Source organism: Condylura cristata, unplaced genomic scaffold (genome assembly GCF_000260355.1).
Source record: "Condylura cristata isolate star-nosed mole 26May11 unplaced genomic scaffold, ConCri1.0 scaffold00023, whole genome shotgun sequence".
Classification (NCBI taxonomy): Eukaryota; Metazoa; Chordata; class Mammalia; order Eulipotyphla; family Talpidae; genus Condylura; species Condylura cristata.
The window spans coordinates 5,752,052-5,776,040 of NW_004567124.1; the positions used below are offsets into that span (position 1 = coordinate 5,752,052).

At 46.3% G+C, this 23,989-nt stretch overlaps 1 protein-coding gene across 1 annotated transcript in view; it reads left to right on the plus strand.

The window, feature by feature from the left end:
* The window catches only part of LOC105853979 (collagen alpha-1(XVIII) chain-like), an 82,703-nt gene that overhangs the window by 814 nt on the left and 57,900 nt on the right, over positions 1-23,989 (plus strand). The gene's annotated exons all lie outside the window — the stretch shown is intronic.

Here is a 23,989-nt window from a genome sequence, read left to right on the forward strand (position 1 = left end):
GAGGGGGCGGGGCCGACCTGGGCAGAAGCTGCTTAGCCGCTGGGGCGACAGGAAAGCTGGTGCTGTCTGCACGTTCTCACTGTCGCACGCACGCACACATGCACGCACGCTCAGACAGACCCAGCTATTTGGGATGTTTTCCAAGTACCAAAAATGGCAGTGCCCTCAGAAAGACCTACACCACGTGGACCCAGGAGGAAGAGGTCGGAAACGCTTCCTGCTTTGGCAGGCAACCCAGAGACACGATTTTAGGCTCAACGTCTGGAAAAGCCCCCACTGTGGTCACTGCCTTCTGAGCTTCAGTTTTCTGTCAGTAATGGATGGTATTAGCCTCGGGCTTCAGGAGATAAAATATATCCTTGCCCACCCTTGTTCTTTAGCAAAGCGTCCAGTGGCTTTCCAGTTGTGATGCCCATACCAGCATTAACAGAATTCCCTGACGGTCAGAAATGCAAATTCTCCACCCCATCCCAGACCATCTCCAGAACTGAATAGCAATTACAGAGATGGCTTAACTAGCTCTCCAGCTGATACTGACACACATTTTCAAATTTAAAAACCATTGCTCTAAATCTCTAATTTCCCTGATTCCTGCCCAAAGCATAACTGATATCTTCCTTGTATTCACAATGTCCTCAAGTACAATCTACCACCAGAGAACCAAGCTCAAGCTGTTCTTTTGCCATCTAAGGCCACTCAGAATTTAAGGTCCCTTAATACTACACTCCCCACGAGAACAGCCAGCCCTTGTGCCTCTTTTAGATAGCTAAAGAATGTATCTTCCCAAAAACACATCCTGTGTGTGTGTCCCCTAGGCCTCATATGTCCTTCCTTCTTTTGACCAAAACCAAGTTTCTTGCATTCAGGAAAATTTCCCAGAACGCCCAACTCTTAAGGCCTCTCTCCTGGGATTCCTGAGTCTTTGCTCTCCTGCTCCGGGTTAGGCAGTGATTAGGATTTGATTTGTTATGGCTAAACTGTGCCCCCTCCCCAGTTCATTGTGAAGCCCCAACCCTCTAGTACTTCAGAATGGGGATGTATTTGGAGATAGGACTTTTAAAGAAGTGATTAAGTTAAAGTGATGCAGTAAGTGTGGGTTCTAATCCACACTGATTGATGTCCTTATGAAAGAGGAAATGTGGATACACCAAAAGACACAAGGGATGAGTGCCCACAGAAAAGAGTCAACAAGAGGGTAGCTGTCTGCAAAGCTGGGAGAGAGGCCTCAGCAGAAACCAACCCTTCAGCATCTTGATCTGGTCTTCCAACATCTGGAACTGTAAGAAAATCATTTTCTGTTGTTAAGGCAGTCTGTGGTATTTTGTTTGGGCAGCCCTCACAAAATAAACCACTTCATAGAATTGCTTGTATTTTTCCTGGGGTCTGTGCCTTCCCCAGCTAAACCTCCGCCACAGTCCACTGTGCAGTCTCTGCCATTGCTTCTCAGCATCCTGCTGGAGGCTGAACAACAGTCATTTACCAGATGGACATCCCAGGTCCTTTAGAGTAGAATGGATGGACACAAGCAAAGACAGATGGGTGCCATCTACTCTCCCAGTGTCCCAGCCTCATAAATGACCTCTCTGAGGACCAGAGTGCTTAGCATTAAAAGGGCCCAGACACCAGTGTCCTTATAGGAATCCTTTCCAGTTAGTTCCACCTTTCTTATTCTCTGCCCCTGCCCCCTTTCCTCAAGTCATGTTATGATAACAGCTATGTAGGCTCAGTTAAGAAGCTAGAGCTGTGGTGCAGTCGTGAATACCTAGACTCCAGACTTAGCCCCTAATCTGTTGGGTGACCCAGACTAAGTCAGATCCATCTGTGGTTTCCTGGCTCCTCTGTGAAAGGAACAGTTTTGATGAGCACTTACCAAGCAACTGGGGAAAGATGAGGGACTGCAACTGATCAGAGAAGATGGAGGGTTGGGAGACAGGCAAATCAGAGGCTCTGGAGAGCCTTGAAGATCACACTAGGAGGTGGGAGTTACAGAGATAGCAGTGGGGAACCTCAGCAGTCCTCTGAGCAGCGCCCAGTGAACCTGAACTTGAACAATGACCGGGAATGGAGGGGCAGCACGAAGCTGTCTCAGTCCACTCACACCCTGCCTTCCTAACTTCATCCCTGTCCTCTTGTTTACTCCTGCCCTTCTTGTTCCTTCTGGCGCATCCCAAGCCTTTTCCCACCTCAGGGAATTTACCCTTGCTAAAAAAAAGCAGAAGCAGCAAACACTTCTAGTACTTACTAATGTACCAAGGTCTGTATGAGCTCTTCACATTTATTAGCTCACTTACTGCTCCCTGAAGTGCCCATAGTTAGATATTGTTACTGCCCTATACTGTGCAGATGAGCAAACTGAGGCTTAGAGAGGTGACTTGTTCAAGGCCTCGCAGTTTTGGCAGAGTGGGGATGTGCAACTCCGGATTCAACTTTTATCCCATTGAATGGCTTGCCTCTCCTGTACCATCCAGCATAAAATACCTCCCTGTGCACCTCCCACTACCCACTCTGTGGGTTTCATCATAGCACTGATGTCCCCCTGCCAGTTTGCCTTTCCTTCTGGGTCTCTGTTACCTGAGTCATCCACAACTCTGTTTCCTGAGGTGTGAACGTTATGAAGTCAGAACTTTGTCTTGTTCACAGTTGTACCCCAGCTCCTTCCTCAAGGTCAGGCACAGCCTAGAGATATGAACAGCTGGTAAAGGTTGGTTGAATGACTGACTAAAGGACTAGGAATGAGGGTGTGAAATAAAGCCCAGTTCAAGCCTCAGTAGGCCTCTATCTCTCTGAACCCTCAATCCCAAGAGAAACAAAGCTGCCCTCCTGCTTTGCCCCCACCCCACTCCACCCCTGCACTTGTTAGACCAGGCAGTGCATTTTCTGGGCATTTGTTATGTTTTAGGCACTCTAAGCATTTTCACTGAGTAAAATGCTAACATTCTTTTGAGCTATATGTCACTATCCCCATTTTACAGATAAGAAAACTGAGGCAGGGCCCACACTGGCAGTACAATGGGTTAAAGCCCAGCACTGCAAGCTGGCCACAGCCTCTTCAGTGCGTGTTCAATTCCCGTCCCTGGAGGTGACTCACATGGTACTGCAGACCTCTCCTGACCTGCCTGCTGCTCCCTTCAGCAGTGTACTTCATTAAGCTGCCTGTCTCTGGTGAATCCACTCACCACCCCTGCACCTCTGGCCTATACACCAGTTCTGTATGCATAAATAATCTTTTTTTTATTACAAAAGTTTATTTTTACATCATTTTGCACATTTTTTTTTCCATCTCGATTGTAATCCCCGCGGGTTTCCCATCACCAAATCACCCCTGTGCCACCACCATAGTCCGTTGCATTTCCCTCCCTTCCCCCACCCCGTTTTTGATCCCATTCCCCACTCCACCCCCACAGAATGTCTCTGGTATATGGTTGTTCATTATTTTTGTTATTTTCTCGCCTGGTCCATTATACTCCTGCTATGAGTGAAACCATCCGGTATTTTTCTTTCTCTTTCTGGCTTATCTCACTAAGCATGATCTTTTCCAGCTCCATCCAAGTTGCTGCAAAAGACATGTGTTTCTCTTTTTTGGTTGCTGAGTAATATTCCATTGTATATATGTACCACATCTTTCTAATCTAGTCATCTACTTTTGGGCATTTGGGCTGCTTCCATGTTTTTCCAATTGTAAATAAAGCAGCAATAAACATGGGGGTACAAGTATCTTTTTCAATCAGTGTTTTTGTGTCTTTTGGGTAGATACCTAGGGGTGGGATTGCTGGGTCATAGGGAAGCTCCATGTTTAGCAGTTTGAGGAACCTCCAAACAGTTTTCCATAGTGGTTGTACTAGTTTGCATTCCCACCAGCAGTGCAGGAGAGTTCCTTTTTCTCCACATCCTCCCCAACATTTGTTGTTGCTAGTTGTTTGAAGATGTGCCATTTTGCATAAATAATCTTAAAGAAAGAAAAGAAAACTGAGGCAGAGAGGTGAAGTATCTTCCTCCTTCCATCACATACCAAGTAAAGGGCAAATGCAGAATTTGGATCCAGGCACTACAGATACTAAAGTCAGGGCTCTTCCCCAGGCAGAGCTGGTGGGTTCACTCCCCTTACACCCTAGGTGGAGCTGAGGCCTGGTTCAGGCTCCAGCATCTAGCTACTTGGCATCATTGACAATGGTGAATAGAAGCTGTGAGAGCAGGAAGCCTTGTATTCCTCCTGACCTTAAGGGAACAGCATTCCCTCTACCTCCACCATCCAAATGTTAGTTATAGATTTTTCATAGATGCTTTTACTAAGTTGAGAAGTTCCCTCCTACTCCTAATTTTTTGAGAATGTTGATGAGGAATGGATGTTGGATATTTTTCAAAAGCTTTTTTCTGCACTTACTGAAAGTATCATATGATGTATCATATGATTTGTTAATATGGTGAATTACATTGATATTTTTAATAGGCACCATTCCTGGACAAGGTTGATATAATGTATTGTCCTTTTCACTTATTGCTGAACACAATTTGCTATAATTTTGCTATAAATTATTGTGATGTAGTTTTCTTGTGATGTTATTGACTGGTTTTGGTGGAAGAGCAATGATGGCCTTAATGAAATGTATTAGAAAGGATACACTCCTCTTCAATTTTCCAGAAGATTTTCTGGGGGGAAAAAACTATGCTTTTTTTTTTTTTTAATGTCTAATAGAATTCTTCAGAGAAGCCATCTGGCCTAGAGTTTTTTATGTGAGAAGATTTTCACTACAATTTCTGTCATTAATAGACATTCAGATTACTTTTTCTTCTTCTTCTTCTTCTTCTTTTTTAATTTATTTATTTGTGCATACAGAACTGGGGTACAGGCCAGAGGCTCAGGGGCGGCGAGAGGCTTCACCAGAGACAGAGTGGGGAACAGAACAGGCAGATCAACGAAGTACACTGCTGAGGAGAGCAGCGGGAGGGTCAGGAGAGGTCTGCCACGCCATGTGGTCACCTCCGGGGCAGGCGGGAATTGAACTCATGCGGAAGTGGCTTTAGCTTCTCAGTGCTGTGCTTTAACCCGCTGCGCCACCAGGGAGGGCCCTTTTTTTTTTTTAACATAACATTTTATACATGAGCAGAGTGAAGCTATGTGTAGCCTGCTGAAGCTACAGAACAACATGTGAGTATGACTGTGGTAGGGCTGGCTCTGTCTCTCTCTTTAATTATAATTTATTTACATATATTCTTACATCATTGTTTATTTTTGTACAGTGTTTGCTTTCTCCTCTCAAGTGTAGTCCCGGAAAGTTCTTACCACCAATTTTCCCATGTGCCATCACCATAGCCCTGTGCTCTTCCCTCCCCACACTACTTTTTCTTCTTAAAGAGACACTTGGAAATTTGTGCCCTTCAAGGAATTTCTCCATTTCATCTAAATTGTCAAAGCCAGCAGCACATATTATACATAATATTTCCCCACTACCTTTTCAATAATTAGTCTTTTTTATATAAGTGAAAACAGTGAAATTTTATGTTTTGATTGAATAACAGAAATAGAATGGGGCCCTCCCTGGTGTCACAACCGGTTAGGACACAGCATTGAAAGCTGGCCGCAGCCACTTCAGTGCAAGTTCCATTCCCCGGCCTGCCCCAGAGCTGACCCACATAGCATGTCAGACCTCTGCTGTCTTGCCCACTGCTGCCCTCAGCAATGTACTTTGTCAGTCTGCCTGTTCTGCTCCCCGCTCTGTCTCTGGTGAATCCTCTCACCGCCCCTACACCTCTGGCCTGTACCCCAGTTCTGTACACATAAATTTTTTTAAAAAGAAGTAGATTGGGTAATATAATTTATGAGGTTCTTTCTTTGTTATCCAGTTTGACCTGCTCTGGTTTTTAACTGGAGTGTTCACATTATTGATAGGACTGGGCTTAAGTCTATCATTTTGCTATTTGTTTTCTATCAATATGTGTACCATCTGTAAATTGTTTCACTTTTCCTATTTTTTGTCCTTTTTGCATTAACCAAGTGGCTTTTCTTTTCTTTTATCCTCCACTTGCTAGTTGATAAGCTGTAACTGTGTGTGTTGTTTTAGTGGTTTCTTTAGTATACATCTTAAATTTATCAGTCTATCTTCAAATCATACAATATAACTTCACACTAAATATAAGACCTATTGTTTTCAGACATTTTACATTTAAATTTGTTGTAAGTAACATAACAATTATTTTTCCTTAACAGTAAGTTATATTTTAAATAAACTAATAAGAAAAGTAGTCTTTTAAATTTTTTTTTTTTTTAAAGATTTATTTATTTATTCATACAGAACTGGGGTACAGGCCAGAGGCTCAGGGGCGGTGAGAGGCTTCACCAGAGACAGAGTGGGAAACAGAACAGGCAGATCAACAAAGTACACTGCTGAGGGGAGCAGCGGGCGGGTCAGGAGAGGTCTGCCACGCCATGTGGTCACCTCCGGGGCAGGCGGGGATCGAACTCATGCGGAAGCGGCTTTAAATTCTCAGTGCTGTGCTTTAACCCGCTGCGCCACCAGGGAGGGCCAGTAGTCTTTTAAATTTAACCACTCCACTGTTCTTTATCTTTTGGGTAGATCTAAATTTCTATCAGGCGTCATTTTCTTTCTGCCTAAAGAATTTAGGCTATAAAAATCGTTACAGATACACTAGCAAAAAATTCTTTCCACTATATCAGAAAAAATCTTTGATTCACTTTTGTTTTTGAAAGATGTTTTCATTGGGTACAGATTTTCATTTTTCTTTAGCTATTTTGATGATGCTCAACTGTTTTCCTGTCTTTATGTACAATGCTATTCTTCTTCCCTTTGTTTCTCTATAAGCAATGTCTTGTTTTTCCTATGGCTGTTTATAAATTTTTCTCTTAACCACTAGCTTTAAGCAATTTGATTATAATGTATTTGGTTTAGTTGTCTTAATGTTTCTTTTGCTGGACTTTGTTCAATTTTTTGAATCTTTGTGTTTCATATTTTCATCAAATTTGGAAAATTTTTGGTTATTATTGCTTGATATCTTTAATCAATCCTACACCCTGTTTTCCTTCTGGGATTCCATTTATACATATATCTATCTCTAGAAGCCCACTGTTCATTGACACACTGTTCATTTGTCTTCATTCACTTTTCTTGCTGTTTCATTTGGGTAGTTTTTTAAACTGTGTCTTCAAATTCGCTATTTTTTTCTTCTATAACATCCATTCTGTCATTGGTCCTTTTCAATCTATTTTTCATCTCAGACTTTGTGGTTTTTTTTATCTTTAGAGTTTTTATTTTGGGATTTTTTTTTTTATATCTTGTATGGTTTTATCTAGCATGTTCAATCTTAAATTCCTTGGGTTTATGAAACACACTTAGAATAGCTGTGTTTTGTACTCTACCTTAATTATGTGTAAAAAGCTCTCTCTTGCATGCCTCCTAATTCTGATAACATGCAAAGCATTATACTCTTTACTTTTCAGGGTAAATTCCTTTGGTATTCTCCAAATTATTCTTGAAATTAGTTCTGAGACATGAACAAATATCTTGGAAAGTGACTGATTCTTAGAGGTATTGATGTCAAACTTCATGAGGCAGAGCAAGAATACCACTTAGTCAAAGGTTAAGTCTCCCACTACAGAGATGAGATCTTTCACAGTGCTCTAACTGGTGCCCCAACACCCTGGTTGTTAGGAATGGGTACTACTTTGAGCCCTATAGAGTTCCAGGTACTGTTCCTTCTAATATTTGAGGGTTCTTTCCTGGCTTTGGGTAGTTTTCTCAGATATGTGTGTTGAGCGGCACTTGACTGAATACTATGTAGAACTAGGTTTCTCTCCCTAAGTATCTCTCCACTCTGAAGTATTCTTCTCTGTGAATTCTAGCTATCTTAGCCTCCAAAGACTTCTGGCTCCATCTTCTCAACTCAGGGTTACTGCTGAGCTCTGCCTAGGTTTGTCCCTTCCTGTGACCTGGAAATGCTCTCCAGATGGTAAACCAGGGCAATCATAGCTTACTTCATTTGTTTTCCATCACTGTTATCTAGAGCCTGTTATCTAAATACTTGGGAGCCATTGTATCTTATATTTTATATGTGTTCTTTCTTTTTCAAAGATTATTTATTTATGAATAAAGAACTGAGAGTACATGCCAGAAACAGAGCAGGGAGCAGAACAGGCAGATTGACGAAGTACATTGCTGAGAAGAGCAGGGAGCGAGACAGGAGAGATCTGTTGTACCATATGGGTCACCTCCCTGGCCTGGGATTGAGCTTGTGCTGAGGCTGCCGTGGCTGGCTTCATAGTGCTGTGCTTTAACCCGTTGTGCCACCAGGGAGGACTCTATATGTTCTTTCAGTTGTTTCAGATAGCAGGGTAAACCCAGTTCCTGCTACCTGTAAGTGAAAGTATCAATAATCCAGAATTTGAAATTTAAAACAAAAACAGTACTCTTTAAATAGCATTTAAAAGTATTAGAGACTTACAGATCAGTCTGATATAAGATGGGCTACACCTACACAATAAAAATGATAAAACATTGCTAAGCAGAAATTAAAGCATTCATAGGTAACACAGAGACTGCCTTCATGTATCAGAACACTAAATATTGCTAAGATATTAATTCTATCCAAATGGAAGAAATGGATATTTAATTCAAGGCAATCCAAATCAAAATCCCAAGAGGCATTTCTTATTGAAAATGACAGGTTGGGCCTCCCTGGTGGTGCGGCAGGTTAAAGCAAAGCATTTATGAAGCTGTCTGCAGCCACTATAGTACGAGTCTGATCCCTGGCCAGGGAGCTGAACCACTTGGCATGACAGGCCAATCCTGTCCCACCGGCTGCTCCTCTCAACAGTGTGTTTCAGTACATCTTCCTGTTCTGCTCCCCACTCTGTCCCTGGTGAATCCTCTCACCCTCCTCACCTCTGGCCTGTACCCCAGTTCTTGTATGCATAAATAAATAAATCATAAAAAATGAAAATGACAGGTTGAGTCTAAAATCTACAAAGAAATGCAAAGGATCTAAAAAGCCAAAATAATTCTGAAAACAAAAAGTTGGAGGATTTATACTACATATACAAGGCTTATTATAAAGCTAAAGTAAGGAAATTTGACATTGCCCCCAAGATAACACAAACTGATCAATGAAACAAAATAGAGCCCAGAAATAGATCCACATGTAAATGGTTCATTGATTTTTTTTTTAAAAGACAGTCTAAGATGGGGCACTCCCTGGTGGTGCAATGGGTTAAAGCACCGCATTATGAACAGAAACACTGCAGCAAGAGTTCCATCCCCTGCCAGGGAGCTGACCCACATGGCGGCAGACCTCTCCTGACCCGCCCGCTGCTCCCCTCAGCAGTGTACTTTGTCATTCTGCCTGTTCTGCTCCCCACTCTGTCTCTGGTGAATCCTCTCACCCATCACACCTCTGGCCTGTACCCCAATTCTGAAAGCATAAATAAATAAATAAATAAATAAATAAATAAATAAATAAATAAATAAATAAATAACAGTCTAAGATAATTCAGTGGGAGGAAATAAGAGTATTTTTAACAAATGGTGCTGGGGCAATTGTGTATCTATATGAAAGGAACACACAAAAAAAGATTCAATTCATACATTGGCCCAAATACAAAAATCAACTCAAAACAAATCATAGATTCACATACTATACCATACTAATACTATAAAACTTTAGAAGAAAACTTAGGAGATAAATATCTGACCTTGAATTAAGCAAAGATTTCTTAGATACATGCCCAAAAACATAATCGATAAAAGAAAAAAAATTGTAAATTGGACGTCATCAACATAAGAACTCCTGTTCTTTGAAAGGCACTGATAAGAAATGAAACAATAAGCCACAAGGTCAGAGAAAATACTTGCAATCCAGATATTTGAAAAAGGATTTGTACCCAGAACATATATGTAAAACCTTCAAAACTCCGTAGTACCAGAAATAAACAACCCAATTGCAAAGAGGGCAAATGATCTATAAGGACTCTTTGCCAAAGAAGATATAAAGGTGGAAAATAGGCAAATGAAAAAAATGTTTAATGTCATTAGGAAAATGTCAGTTAAAACTATAATAAGATATCACTACACACCTATTATTCAATAGACTATCTAAACCAAAAAGACACATCATACCAAGTGTTGGCAAAGATATGGAGCAACTGGGATTCTCTTACACTACTGATTGGAATAAAAATGGTACCACCATACCGGAGAATAGTTTAGCAGTTTCTTTTAAAAAGCTGAACATAGGGTCTCCACAGTGGTGCAAAAGGGTAAGTCTCAGCACTGTGAAGCTGTATGTAACCACTGCAGCAAGAGTTTGATTCCCCAGCCAGGCTGCTGAAACCACGCAGTGCAACAGACCTCTCCTGTCTTACCTACTGCTCCCTCAGCAGTGTATTTCAATCAATCTGCCTGTTCTACTCCCCACTTTGTCCTGGCAAATCCTCTCACCCCAGTCCCATACATTCCCTTCCCCTGCCCCCACACCCCTGGCCTGCATCCCAGTGCTCATATGAATAAATAAATCTTTTCTAAAAAAATTGAACATATATCTATTAGGTGACCCAACATCTCACTCTTAAGTATTTACCCAAAAGTAGTGAAAGCTTGTATTCATACAAAGATTTGTGTGCCAGTATTCCTAGTGGGTTATGTATAATACCAAAAAAAAGAAAACATCTCAAATACCCATCGGGATGCATGAAAGGATAAATGGATAAACAAGTTGTAGGTTATCCCTTCAATGGAATGCTATTCAGCAATAAAAAGGAACAAATTGTTCCTATAGGCACAATAGGAAAGAAACCTAACACACAAAACATACTGTCTGAATCCATTTACATAAAATTCTTGAAAATGCAAGCTAATGTATAGTGACCTGAAGCAGCTCAGGAGTTGCCCAGGGTGGAGGTGGAAGGGCAGAAAAGGAGAGAGGGAAAATGATAAAATGGCACAAAGAAACTTTTGGCAGGGATGCGCATGCTCATTTTCTTGATCATAATGGTGGTTTCATGAATGTAAACATGTCAAAAGTTTTCATGTTGCACTCATTAAGGACATGCATTTTACTCTATGTCTCAAGAGAGCTGTTTTTAAAATATGAAAGAAAGAAACAGAGATAAATCTGACCTGGACTCTGCTTCTAGCACCCCGATGGAGGTGGGGGAGGGCTGTCCACTGTAACTTAATTGAAGCCAGAGGCTGGAAGGGTGAAAGCCGAGGGCGGGAGATCTGGCACAGAGTGCGAGTGGGAACTGAGCTGAAGGCAGGAGCTTCTGGGTTCCTGAAGTCACCCTCCCACATGAGAGGCTGGCTCTGCCTTATCTGTAATGGGCCTCTCTCTCCAACATTCTTTCATCCTAAGATGTTTCCAGCCAAAAAAGACTTCCTGAAATTGGGCCGGGCAGCCTAAGGAGGCCAGAACAATAGCTGAGCCCCAATTACGGGGCCAGACCCTCTGTACATGTGATTGTACTTAGTGCTCCCTCAACCAAGTAAGAGCTGGTCCCATTTTTTAAAAAAAGATTTATTTATTTATACATACACAACTGGGGTACAGGCCAGAGGTGCAGGGAGGTGAGAGGCTTCACCAGAGACAGAGCAGGCAGCAGAACGGGCAGATGTACTGAAATACACTGCTGAGGGGAACAGTGGGCGGGTCAGGAGAGGAGAGGTCTGCCACACCATGTGAGTCAGCTCCCTGACTGGGGATCGAACTCAAGTGCTGCAGTGGCTGTGATAGCTTCATAGTGCTGTGTGTTTTAACCCATTGCACACCAGGGAGGGCTCAGAGCTGGTCCCATTTTGCTAGAAAGGAAACAGGGGTGTGGGGCAGAGAGACTGAGAATGTAAAGTGCCAGATCCAGGGGTGAGAGCTGGTTGAATGTCCCTGCCAGGCACAACAGGGGAATTCACATGTGGATTAGGACCTCCAGTTACCAAGCTGTGTTAAGCCTTCCCTCCACCCCAGGCACACTCACATGGACATCCTACCCCCCTCTGAAGCATAATAAACCCATAGATCCTTTAGGGAATATGACTTTTACTGTGATTATTCCTTTCATTGTATTTGGGAGCCAAGACACACTTCTCCCCAGTCTCAAACATTTTTTTTTAAGCTCTAAGTTCCAACGGCAAAATGGCCCCATTTGTTGAGTCTTTTCAGGGGTGTGAAGACCCAGTAGGAGGCTTTGGAACCCAAGAGTATGCCTGTTCTGGGGTAGGGATCAGCTGGGAAGCTGGGCAGGCACGTGGGCTGGGGCATATCCAGGCTCTCCTGCTGCTCCCGCCGGGCCTTGGCTTTCACATCACAGCTTCTTCTGTGAAGTCAGGAGCCTAGTATCTACCTGACAGGTCAATGACTAGAGCAAGTTTGGTCGGATAGTATTTAATGCCCTTGGTACACAGACATGTCTGAATGGGATCTAGAAGTCCCATCCTGTTGGCCATTTCAGCGCCTCCCCTGGACTCTGGCTCTTTTCCTGTGGAGTCACCTTATCAAGTCACAAGACCCTGCCTCACCCCCAGCCCCGCCCGGCTCCCCAGCTGTCCCCGCCACACTTCCTGTGGCCCTCCTTTACCCGCCCCATATTGTTCCAGGCCCTACCACATTCAGGGACGTTTTGTCTCCCTGGGCCTGGCGACTGTGAGCCGCTGGGAACAGGAACTGCACAGAGGCCCCTGGTCATTCCCAGGAAGTCTACGTGGACTGGAAGGGGACGTGTCAAGCGTCAGGGCTGTCGTCCCAGCCTGGACTCCAGTTTCCAGTCAGAGGACGGTTACAAGATCAGAACGAAGAACACCAGCCTGGATGTGGGGCCTCGATGTGCCTTTGTAGTCACATTCTCCCACCAATATAGGGAACTAGATGTGCTGTTAAGATTTCTGACAATGAGGATGTCTGGGGGCCGTGGGGCCGAAAAGACCAGCCTGGCACTGGAGAGGGAAGGGGGCGCTGGCATGTGTCATTGAGCAGTTACATAAGTGTGTGGACCTTTTGACCTCTGGTATAGTCATGCCCACACATGTCACTGAAGGTCAGCCCTGCAGGCTCAGCCTACTCTGCCTACTCTACGCCAACCCCTTCCAGGAAGTCTTCCCTGATGTATGAATCAATCTTAGAGGCCCTTTTCAGCTCTCCTATCACAGGTCTTGCCACACCTTTTTCCTTATCTGTCTGTCCCTTGAGATGTTCCAGGGAGAGGACCCAAGCTATCTCTCCCATCTCTGCTTTCACAGAAGGAACTGCACTTCTGTGTTAAATGAATAAAAGGCATAATAAAGGTTTGGAATCAGTCAGACCTTGCTTTAGATCCCCACTTCTTGTGCTAAGATGACTTTTAGAATAGTCTGTAAACCACTTTGTGCCTCAGTTTCTTCCTCTGACAAATCAGGATAACAGTGGGACCATTTGGGTAACGTGCTTTCTCCTCTCTTTTCACTCGCCCTTGGATGAAGTCTGACCTCCCACCTGCTACCTTGAGAAGCCTTGAGAAGGGGTGGCTTTGGCTTTCTGGTTGCAGAGGGAAGACCTCCTGGGAGACTGAAGTTGATTTCCACCCACGTCCTCCCCGCTCTGCTCAGTGTAAGATCCATTCCTCCTTGTGACCTGCAAGGCTTGAGTTGTGTCATTGACAGGTGCTACATGTGGGACAGTCACTGTGATCACAGTGGGAATAACCTCTGTGTACAAAAGGTTTTAGGGGTCACACACATGACCTTAATACATTTCTACCACCACCCCATAACACCAGTAATGGGAGACTCCCATTGCACAGACATGAAAATTGAGGTTCTGAGAGCCTTGGTTGTAAATGACCGAGAGGTCCTCAGAGCACACACATATGCATGTACATTTTGACCTGAAGGAAAATCCCAGGTAAGTGATGGGATTTCAGGCAGTGGTGTATGGGTGAAGAGGCAAATTAATGATGGCATGGGGGTTTTCTTGGCTTTTGAAACCTGATTCCACAGGTGACCGTGCCCCCCACCACTTAGACCCCAGAAAGGCCAGCACACATGCCCTTGCTGACTCCCTGGCCTTGGGAGTAGTCAGGAGAAACTTGGCTCCGGGGACTGTATGAACTGGCTCTCCACCCTTCGATTTTATAAGTTCAGGCAGGAGAAGCGGCTGGGAGAAAAATCTGCTACTAATAAGGAAATCAATTAGTTGGTGTGCGTGTCACGAAATGCTTCAATAAAGATTTGCCTTTTGGGGATTTTTCTCCACCCCCTTTAGTTTTTTTCCCCCTAAACAGAACTGACTGGGGCCAAAACACATTTCCAGCGTCCTCCTGTCAAAGAGGGGCGACGCACATCTGGAGCTGATTACCAAAGGGGTATGCTCTGCTGCCCTGCTGGCATCATGGGTGGCTATGGGTCCCTACTTTGCCCGGCCAAGCTGCACCCATGGGGCTCAGGGGAGGGGTCCTGACCAACAGGCTGAGAACAGGCTCCGCAGCCCTCCAACACCCATGGCATGTGTGTGGTGATGCCAAGTCACCCACGCATAACTGTGCACACACGTCCACATACACACACAGAGCCCTCACAATGCCAGATGGCCGGAATGGCACACAGACTCACAGATCACAATCCCCCATCCACGCACACACACTGTTACAAACATACTCACATCCAAACACATGTACACATTTCACAGTGCACGGAGTCCTCTATACTTACTGATAATCATAAACACACTCTACTCACACACACTCACACATGTACAATCCCCTCACATAATAGTCTCTCACACACATAATCACCAACCCACACACAATCACACACCTAATCAGACACATTCACATAATCACAAACACACCCAACTGCCTGCAACTGCACACACAATCACACCTGGTGTGAGAATACAGGAATATCTGAGCCAGAATGGATCTTCAAAGTCTTTTACTCCAATCCCCTCACATTACCAGTGGGCAAACTGAGGCCCAGAGAAAAGGTATGCATATTGCCTTAATGGCACCTTGGGGTGGACAACAAGGGATCCAGAACTGAGAGAAGGTGGGAGAGAGGAATTTATCTGGAAGCCAGCCCCCAAACAACTTCAGCCAAAACTTCTACAAAGGAAATATAAAAGTAATAATCAGCAAGGAATCCACTGACCCTCATCATCCCCCAACCTGCCCAGCCTTGAGAATAGCACAGTCTAAGTACAAGACCTGGTCAGGCAGACACATCCAGCTTCTTGAAACTTGGCCCTGCCATTCATTTGCTGAGAATTCTAGTACTTCATCTTGCTGGTTCTCAGTTCTCTCAGCTATAAAATGGGAATGAAGCTGACCTCACAGCATTGCTGGAAGGGAAATTAATGTGTCCAGAGTATGCAGCAATGTGCTGGCAGGTAGCTAGTACCCAATGAATCCAACACCCTTCTCTTCGGCCCCTTCCCCAGGCTACAGTGCTGTGTGACTTAAGGTGAATCACTTCCCTCTCTGGGCTCAGGCCCACCATCTAAGCAGGTCTCTAAGGCCAAATAGCAGTGAGCTTCTCAGCTGAAAGCTGTTGAGTGGAGTTACTAGAGGGTAACCAGGGCGATAGGCTGGAACTTGCCCCTGAGACCCCAGGCCTCCAGGGAACTCAGCCTTTGTTAGCCCCCGCCTGGGGAGGCTGGTATTTGAAATATTCTTCTGAACCTTTGAGAGACTTAAGAGACACTGGGAGGTCTCAGGACAAGTGGGGAGGAGGGATGTGGTTGCCTAGGAAACCATGTGTTTTCACTTTTCCAAGAGAGGGGCAGCTTGAAGAGGAAGGGCTTGGGGTGCACACAAATGGAGGGGGATGGGGAATTATGTGCCCTTGGGGGGCAAGCTGAGGATGAAGGAAACCAGCCAAGAAGGGCTCAGTGAGAGGCTGGAGGGAAAAGTTTATGGGCACCAAATGGCTGAGGGCAAACAGCAGATCCAGACCACCAAAATATTAGATAAAAATACAGATTCCCAGGCCCTGCTCTGGCCCCACTGAGTGGGAGGGCAAGAGATTGGATGGGGACAGGGAAATTTGTTATATTAACCAGCTCCCAGCCTGGGAACACTAGAAAGGTATCAAAGTAGGAAGTAGAAAAATGGGGTCAAACCTAGACCCCCTTAAGATTTGTATGTCTAGTCCATAAAAATAGGGTGGGAGGAGGTTGAAGCAATTGGAACCAAAACCCACTCTACAACTCCATTCCTGGAAGCTGTGTCAGGGAGGTGGCAGCCTGGATTTTTGAGACCGGATGATCAGCGTTCAGATTCTAGCTCGCCCAGTTACTGACATGACCTTGGCCATGTCATTTGCCAGAGCCACAGTTTGCTTGACTATGAAATGGGTACAACAGTTAGTTAGCACTATAATTTGTCATTGCATTAGTGTGTTACAGTTACAGTCACCAATATGAAAGCTGTCTTTGGTCCTTGTCTTCAGAACTAAGAGCCTTCTCAGTCTACCCCGAATTTCCCTCCACCCCCACCTTCCCAGTTGCCCTATCTCCTTCTATAGCTCAAAGGCCTTACACTGGGCTCTAGGCCTTTGCCCTATTGGGCTCCCTGTTTTCCACCCCTGATGTTCTTCCTTTTACTATCTCAATTACCCTCTCCTAGGTGTGTCCTGCCTTCCCTGGCTGCCCCTGTCACTCCCAGGGCTTCCCAGTGCTTGCTGCACCCCTGCCCAAGCTCCTCACCTGTCTCTCAGCCTAGCACCACTCTGCTGACCTAGTGGCAGCTGGCAGGGGTGCTGCCCAGTGTGTGATTTCTCACGCACAGGGCTGTCTTACATAGAGCCCCACAGTGGCAGGCTCTGCCACCTCCCCCATTCCAAGTGTCTTTACCTGCAGCCTCTGAGGGGAAGGGGGGAGACCTCCAGCCAGGGTGGGGGCAGAGAGGTGCCTTCTACTGAGCCCCAGAGCCCTCCTATACTTAGGATAGGCTTTGTCCTTTTGTCATGCATGAGGTTCAAACCCCCATTATCTGGGGGCTGGAGATGGGACCGGGTGGTGCCCTAGAAAGAAAGTAGGAACCCTAATCACCTGGCAGAAAGGACAGATGTCTAAACAGAGGGAGCAATACCAGCAGAGGTGAGGACAGAGAGACACTAGTAAGAGCAGGAATCAGCTGTCCTCCTCTCCACTGCCCCTGGAGCCCAGCCACTTTCACTGAGTCTGAGTTGGACATCTCAGGCCTCAATGGAGGTTGGACCGTGCTGGACTCAGCTGGGTCCTGCCTTTTTACCACTGGCACTCAGAAAGGAAAGCCTTTCTAGGCCCAGAAGGGGAAGGTCTTGATGGTGAGTTAGGGAGGGGCTGACTTTGACCAGCTGGGGTCCTGCTCAGCCCTCCAAGTAACATGATCAGACGCTCCCCAAAAGACCTTCTGGGGCCAGAGTTGGCCAGTTTCTCCCATATTAAGAATAAGGTGTTGGGACCCCTCAGCCCCCTGGGATCTCCTTCTGAGCCTCTCCACTGCCAGCAACCTCACCTGAGCCAGTGTTTTTCCACAACCTCCCCAAGCCCCAGGGGTTAGGGACAGGCTCCCACCCCACCCCACCCCCATTCTCTGAGGGCTCCACCCCCTCCCCAGTTTTGCCCTAGGGAGTCAGGAGAGATCAGCCGCCAGTGTGGAGCCGGAGCCAGAGCCCGGTGGGGGGAGAGGCGGGCCAGCCAGGGAGGCTTGGGCGGCGGGAGACAGCGCGGAGACAGGACCCGATAAGGCGGCGACTAGGCGGGCCGCCCCTCCCCAACCCTCTAGATCACAAAAACCAAACTCAAACATCCGGCGGCAGGGAGGGGAGGGGTGGGGCAGGGGAGGGGAGACCTGGAGGTTGGGGCAGGAAAGGGGTGGGCCCTACTGTGCCCCACTCTGGCCTGTCAGGTGTCTGGACTCCCTCCTTGGTCTCACCCTATGGGAAGCCTGTTGGCTACTCCAGGGTCAACCCTAGGGCACCTCACTCCCCACTCGCACAGGTTAGGATCATGGGGCTCCCCTCCCTGATCACACCCTTGGATATTTCAGTCAGGCTGTAGGGCCTAGGTCCCAGGAATACCAGGGAAATTGGGGAGGGAAGAGAGGAGTGCCTGAAGCCAACAGGCCCTATTACCCCCTGTCAGCTGGTTCTCCTTAGCCTCAGGGACTGGACTTGAGAGAAAGCAATCTGATTGGGGTGGGGGTCCAGAGTGGGTACTTCATCCCCTGGGGATGCCCCATCCTGAGCTGATAGTGCATGGGCCAACTCCTAACCCGTTGCCGTTGCACTTTAAGACTTCAGAGATGGGAGAAGGACAGGCTGCCCAACATGGCTAACATGCCTGACAGTCACCATCATTAAACCCTCTACTGCCACAGGAAGACAGACACCAAGTTCCCGCTCTCTCCAAGTATCACATTCTACTATGAAAGTGCTATAAAACTTCTCAATCGGGCCCTCGCTGATGGTGCAAGGGGTTAAAGCACAGAACTATGAAGCTGTCCCACAGCCAAGGAGTTCAATCCCCTGCTAGGGAGGTAACCCACACCGTGCAGCAGACCTGAGTAGTGCGTTTCAGTCAATCAACTTGTTCTGCTCCCTACTTTACTTTGTCTCTGGTGAGTCCTCTCACCCCTGCACCTCTGGCCTGTACCCCAGTTCTTATATGGATAAATAAATAAATAAATAAAAAACACTCCAGTCACTGCACTAATTCACTATGCTTCCTTTAACTTGTAGATTTAACCTTTTGTTTTCATTCATTCATTAATATTCATTAATTCAAATCAACAGGACAGTCCTCCATGCCAGACACTGTGACCGGTATTGCAATTTATGGAGGATCAGCCAACTGGCCCTGCCCTTCACAATACATCCCATTCTAAAGAGAAAGGCAGATTAGGGGCAAATTTAAAACTTACAGCTGTGAGGAGTATTTTTGCAGGGGATATAGGTTGCGTAAAACACATGGGTGGGGAGAGGATTTGGGCAAGTTCCTTCAAAGGCGCTGTTTGCCTGAGATCTGCCAGCTAGGTAGACCCAGGGTGTGGGCCATGGGTGTCTCCTGTGTGACGGCACTGAAGCTGAAGGGGACCCTTAGATGTTAGAGAAGCTAGAAGGTCCCCCAGAGCAAAGGCCCAGAACATGAATCGGTCATGAGCAGAGGCCAGATAGCAAGACTAGCTGGTAGTTCTTGGTAAGGGTAGTGGAGGGTCATGAGACACGGTGTATTTTTAAGAGCCCTGAGTCACTGTGGGGTAGAAGGACTGTGAGGAAGGACAGAGGAGGGAGAGCAGACAGGAGGCTGTTGCAGAGACCCACAAAAGAGAAGCAAGGGGTTGGCTAAGAGAGATCATCTGCCTTCAGCTCATCTTTCCCACTGAACTCCTTTTGACAGGCTCATCAGGGACCTCTACATGGCCAAGCCCACACAGTCCTTTGTGCTGCTGGGCCCTGCTCACTGCTCCCTTCCTGAACTACCCCTGTCCGTGGCTTCCTCCTCGGGCCCTGTTTTGCTTGGGCTCCTGAAGATCTGCCCTTCTACACTACCTTGAATGGCAGGACACCCTGCTTCACATTCACCTCCCTTTCTCTCTTGACAGCTTCCCCTACACTCACAGATGCCACCACTTTCTGGGCAAATGGCACAGTAACATCTTCCCCTTCTGCTCTAATCACCTTTGTAAGGTTGCACCCCGGGCACCACCCTACCTGGCTTCCTTGGGCTCCCTGAATACATCCTCCCTCCAATTTCCCTGCATTCTCCCAGCCAGACACTTTAGCAATCCTCTTTAACCCCTCCCACTGGCTTTCACACACATCTGCTCTTGCCCATACTCATCTGTTCCTCACCCTCCCCACAGCTACTGCTTTCTACAGCATCCATCTAGCCTTAGCTCTGCTCTCCTCTCCATGCGCCTCCTCTAATTCCCCACCATCTCAGAACAAAGTCCTGGTTTCTTGGACAGCTTCCATGGCCTCCAAGGTCCAGGATTTATAGTTCCAAGTCTCATCTCTTGTTGAATCTCCCTGCCTCACACTGTCATTCCTTATTCAGAGACCTCCTCCTCCAGGAAGGCTTCCCTTACTCTTACAGCTTCATTTGTTAACTGCACTTGGTATTGGCAATGGGGGGGTGGGGTGGGGGGGGACAGAATGTGCCCTTCCCACTTGGGCAGGACAACAGAGGGAAGAGATCTGGCCTAACAGGCCCTGCTCCAGGGAGTTAAGGACATAGAAAGATAAAGGCCAACAGAGTAAGTACCAGAGTCCTAGGCTTGTGGCCCATCCCCCATCCTGAAATCCCATAGACCTCCACTCCTTTAATGATAAGCACTGTCCTCCCATCTTCTCCAGTCAACTGCAAACTCACAAGAAGAGATAAACACACGGAATAGCCACTAAATAGTGGCTCCCCCTTAGAGGTCCATCCCCAAGATGTAGCAGTCTAATGTGAGCACTCAGAGGGCAGCCTAAGGCTGTTTGGAGGGTATTTATATCTGAACAAACTACACAGAACAGGACCCCAGTGAACTCTGTACTCACACACTTTGGAGGGATGACCCAGAAGGCCGTTACCTGCTTTGCTCTGCCAGTATTTTGACAGGTAGCTATTTGAAATTCCTACTGTCACAGAGATGTGGGTTAAATCATGGCACCTTCATCTCCACCTTGGCTCTGCAGTTGACAGAATACTCTGCAAATAGAACACCCCAGGAAGGGTCTGCAGCGCTCACTTGGTACAGTGCTCATTGACAGATGGAGAAACTAAGGCCCATAAGAAGCCAGGCTTGCTCCAGGCTAGAGAGCAGGCTCTACCCCAGAACTTCGGGCCCCTGATTCCCACACTAGTGTTTCCTCTGTTACCTCAGAGCCTGGGCCTGGAAACATTCTACAGTCAGGTGGTGTTTTCAAAAGGCACTGATGATTTTACAGTAGCTTAAGTTGTAAGATGGGAAAGTTGAAAGACTGAGGGTCTCTAACAATTTTTAGAGGGGGCTGTTGCTTACAGGAAGGCTTAAAGATATGCCTAGAAACTTAAGAGCTTCAGAAATAAATTCCCTGTTACTAGTTTCAAATCACTGAACACACACTTGTGTACACAAACTTAAATACAATAGCTGTTTTTATTTAACTGCCTTTATGATCCAAGTATTCCATGATTGGTGGAGAAATATTAGAAAATATGGATAAACAAAAATCGAGCATTGTCATTCAGCTACAAGTCACTGACAACAGTCACTGAGCAGTGGTCAGAAGTGTGTGCACAAGCTTTGGTCTAGACCTAAGTTGAGTCCTGGTTATATCACTTAGCAACTGTATGACCTTCCACAGGCTGCTAACTATCTCTAAACCACAATTCCTCATTTATAAAATAGACACTTTTCTGGAAGAGGAACACTTAATCTCATGTCTAACATGTGACAACCACAAGACAAAAAGACAGTTGTGGTGATATTCACTTGGTGTGTGGCCTTTCAGACACACCCTTCCCCCTTCCCCGCAGCCACTTTTCGAGATAAGTGTAGAGAAGAATAATTCATAGAATTGGACGAAGTTGCCTTTGAGTTCCCAACCCTCTCAACTTCTATAGCTCCAGGATGTTGATGAGGAGTCCTGGGGCAAAGGACCATCCTGCCTACAGGCCTCAGACTCCCTGTCTATTTCTGGGCCTCAGGTGGGAGCTGTTGCTCACAGGAGTCATTCCGTCTGCTGACCAGACCTGGCAGTTCCCAGCTCTAGCTGGACTATCTCCATGGTCTGGACTCTAGAAATGGGCCGCATAACCAGGAGGCTGGGCCCAGGGGTGGCTGGTGACCTGGGCATGCAGGTGCAGTCAGAATCTCTAGACTCTGCCCTCCCTGCCCCTCTTCCCCAGAGTCCCTGAGTCCTCAGACTAAGGTGGCATTGTGCACTGTGGCAGACCAGTCAAGCCAAATAAATAGGTGTGTGCACTTCACCCAGCCCTACTATCTGAGCCACATCAAATACCAACTATAGGCCAATCACACCAAGACGCTGACACCCAGACAATGGGGTGGCTTTCTAGGCCACTGACCTTCACTCACTCACTCACTCACTCAATAAACACAGAGCGCTGGCTAATGCCAGGCATTATGCTAGTGGCACTGGGGATCCAGACTGAGAAAAACAGCACCTGCTTTCTGGGGCTCCTGAGCTGGTGAAGTTGTAATGTCCCAGAGGTGCTGTCAAGGTACCAGTACTTTGAGAAGAGATCCCAGAATTCAGCACGAGCCCTTCTAGTTTGTGAGATCAGGGAAGACTTACCAGTCTTGATAGTGGGTAGGAGTGGGCTAGACAGAAAAGAAAGGTAGGGCACCCCAGCAGAGGAAACAGAGTGAACAAAAGCTAATTGATGAGTTGATCACTGAAATCACAGAGTGAGCACTGGGAAAAGCCTAAGAGATCAACATGTCCTATCAACTTGATTCCTATCAACTTGATCTCTATCAACTTATGTTACAGATGAGGAGACAGGCCTGGGCAGAGCCCAAGTGCAGCTGGCACTGCCTTGCAGGAGGAAGGACCTGGACACTTGCTGTAGAGGATGTGAGTCACCAGATTTACCTGTCCAAAGTCTTGAGGTTCAGGGGCAACCCAACACAGGTATCCTGAGCAAAGCCTATCTCTTCCCAAAGGATCTGCAAGGAGTCATTTGTGTGTTTGTCTTTTATAGCCTACAGTTAGTTATCGTACTAATGTAACAAGTGCCCAGGAACATGAGCCTCCTTTCTGCTTTTATTTTATTTCTCTGCATACAGAACTAGAGTACAAGCCAGAGGTGCAGGGGGGAATGTGTGTTTGTGAGAGAGAGGATTCACCACAAACAGAGTGGGGAGCAGAATAGATAGATCTACAAAGTACACTGCTGAAAGGAGCAGCGGGTCTGCTGTGGGTCATCTCCTGGACAGGGATCGAACTTGTGGTGAGGCATCTGCAGCTAGCTTCGTAGTGCTGCACTTTAACCCATTGCGCCACCAGAGAGGGCCTTCCTTTTTGCTTTTAGAGGAGGGGGTGGTGGTGGTGGTAAATATATGCCTGAGCTTCTACAAGAGAGTTTTAGGGTAGATGTGAGGACTTACTGAGGGTGAACCAAGTCAAGTGAAACAAAGACCAAAGAAGAGGTCCTATTCTCTCCCCTCTGTGACGCCCTCTCCTGTCCCCCACCTTGGTAACTGCAAGGGAGCTATGTGCTGTGCCTCCCAAGGTGTGAAAGCACCTTGAGTGCTGGGAGCACTTCTGGCTTGGCTCCACAGTGCTCTGAATCAGGACATAGACCTGTCTGGGAGTTTAATGAAGACTGCTGGCTGCACTCCAGAAAGTCTTCTCTTCCCCAGTAGATCTCAGCTGCAATTGCAGCACTTCCAAACCCTTCTGACCTGTCTGTGGACCCCAATGTGGTTGAAGGAAGTTCTAAAGACTGACAGGCATCAGTTCCAATGTGGATCCTAAGCTGTATGACCTTGAGTCACTTCACAGCTGTGGGCCTCAATTTTCCCACTGTGAAAAAGAGGGAAAGACACCCCCCACTCTCCCCAGAGTATGGCGAAAGTTGATTAATATATGTGAAGCACTGGGCTCATTGTAGGACCCAGAAAAAGAAAGAAAGAGAGAGAAGAAACCTTCCCTCCTGGTAAAAAGCAGAACCAGCTGAAATAGAGGGAGATACCAAGAGAGAGGGGGAAAAAAAACTTCAAAAATTCCTCCTAAAGTGAAAAAAAATTAAACTTTTTGTTCACTCTCCAAGGCTTTTCAACCTTTCTATGAAGAACACATATGACATGTATTTGACATGTATTATAGGAGAAAAACAGAACCAACAAGGAAGTGTAAATATGGTTGCCAGGGAAGCTGCACTGGTGTGGTGCTTCACTGACACTATCCTCTTCTCCCCAGGACTCCTATTCCGCTCACTGTTTTTGGACATATATTTGATCTTTGTCATCTTATTTCCTCTATCTGGTACTTTCCTCTGCTATTTTCCACCTTAGAAACTCCTATTTGCTCATCAAAGCCCA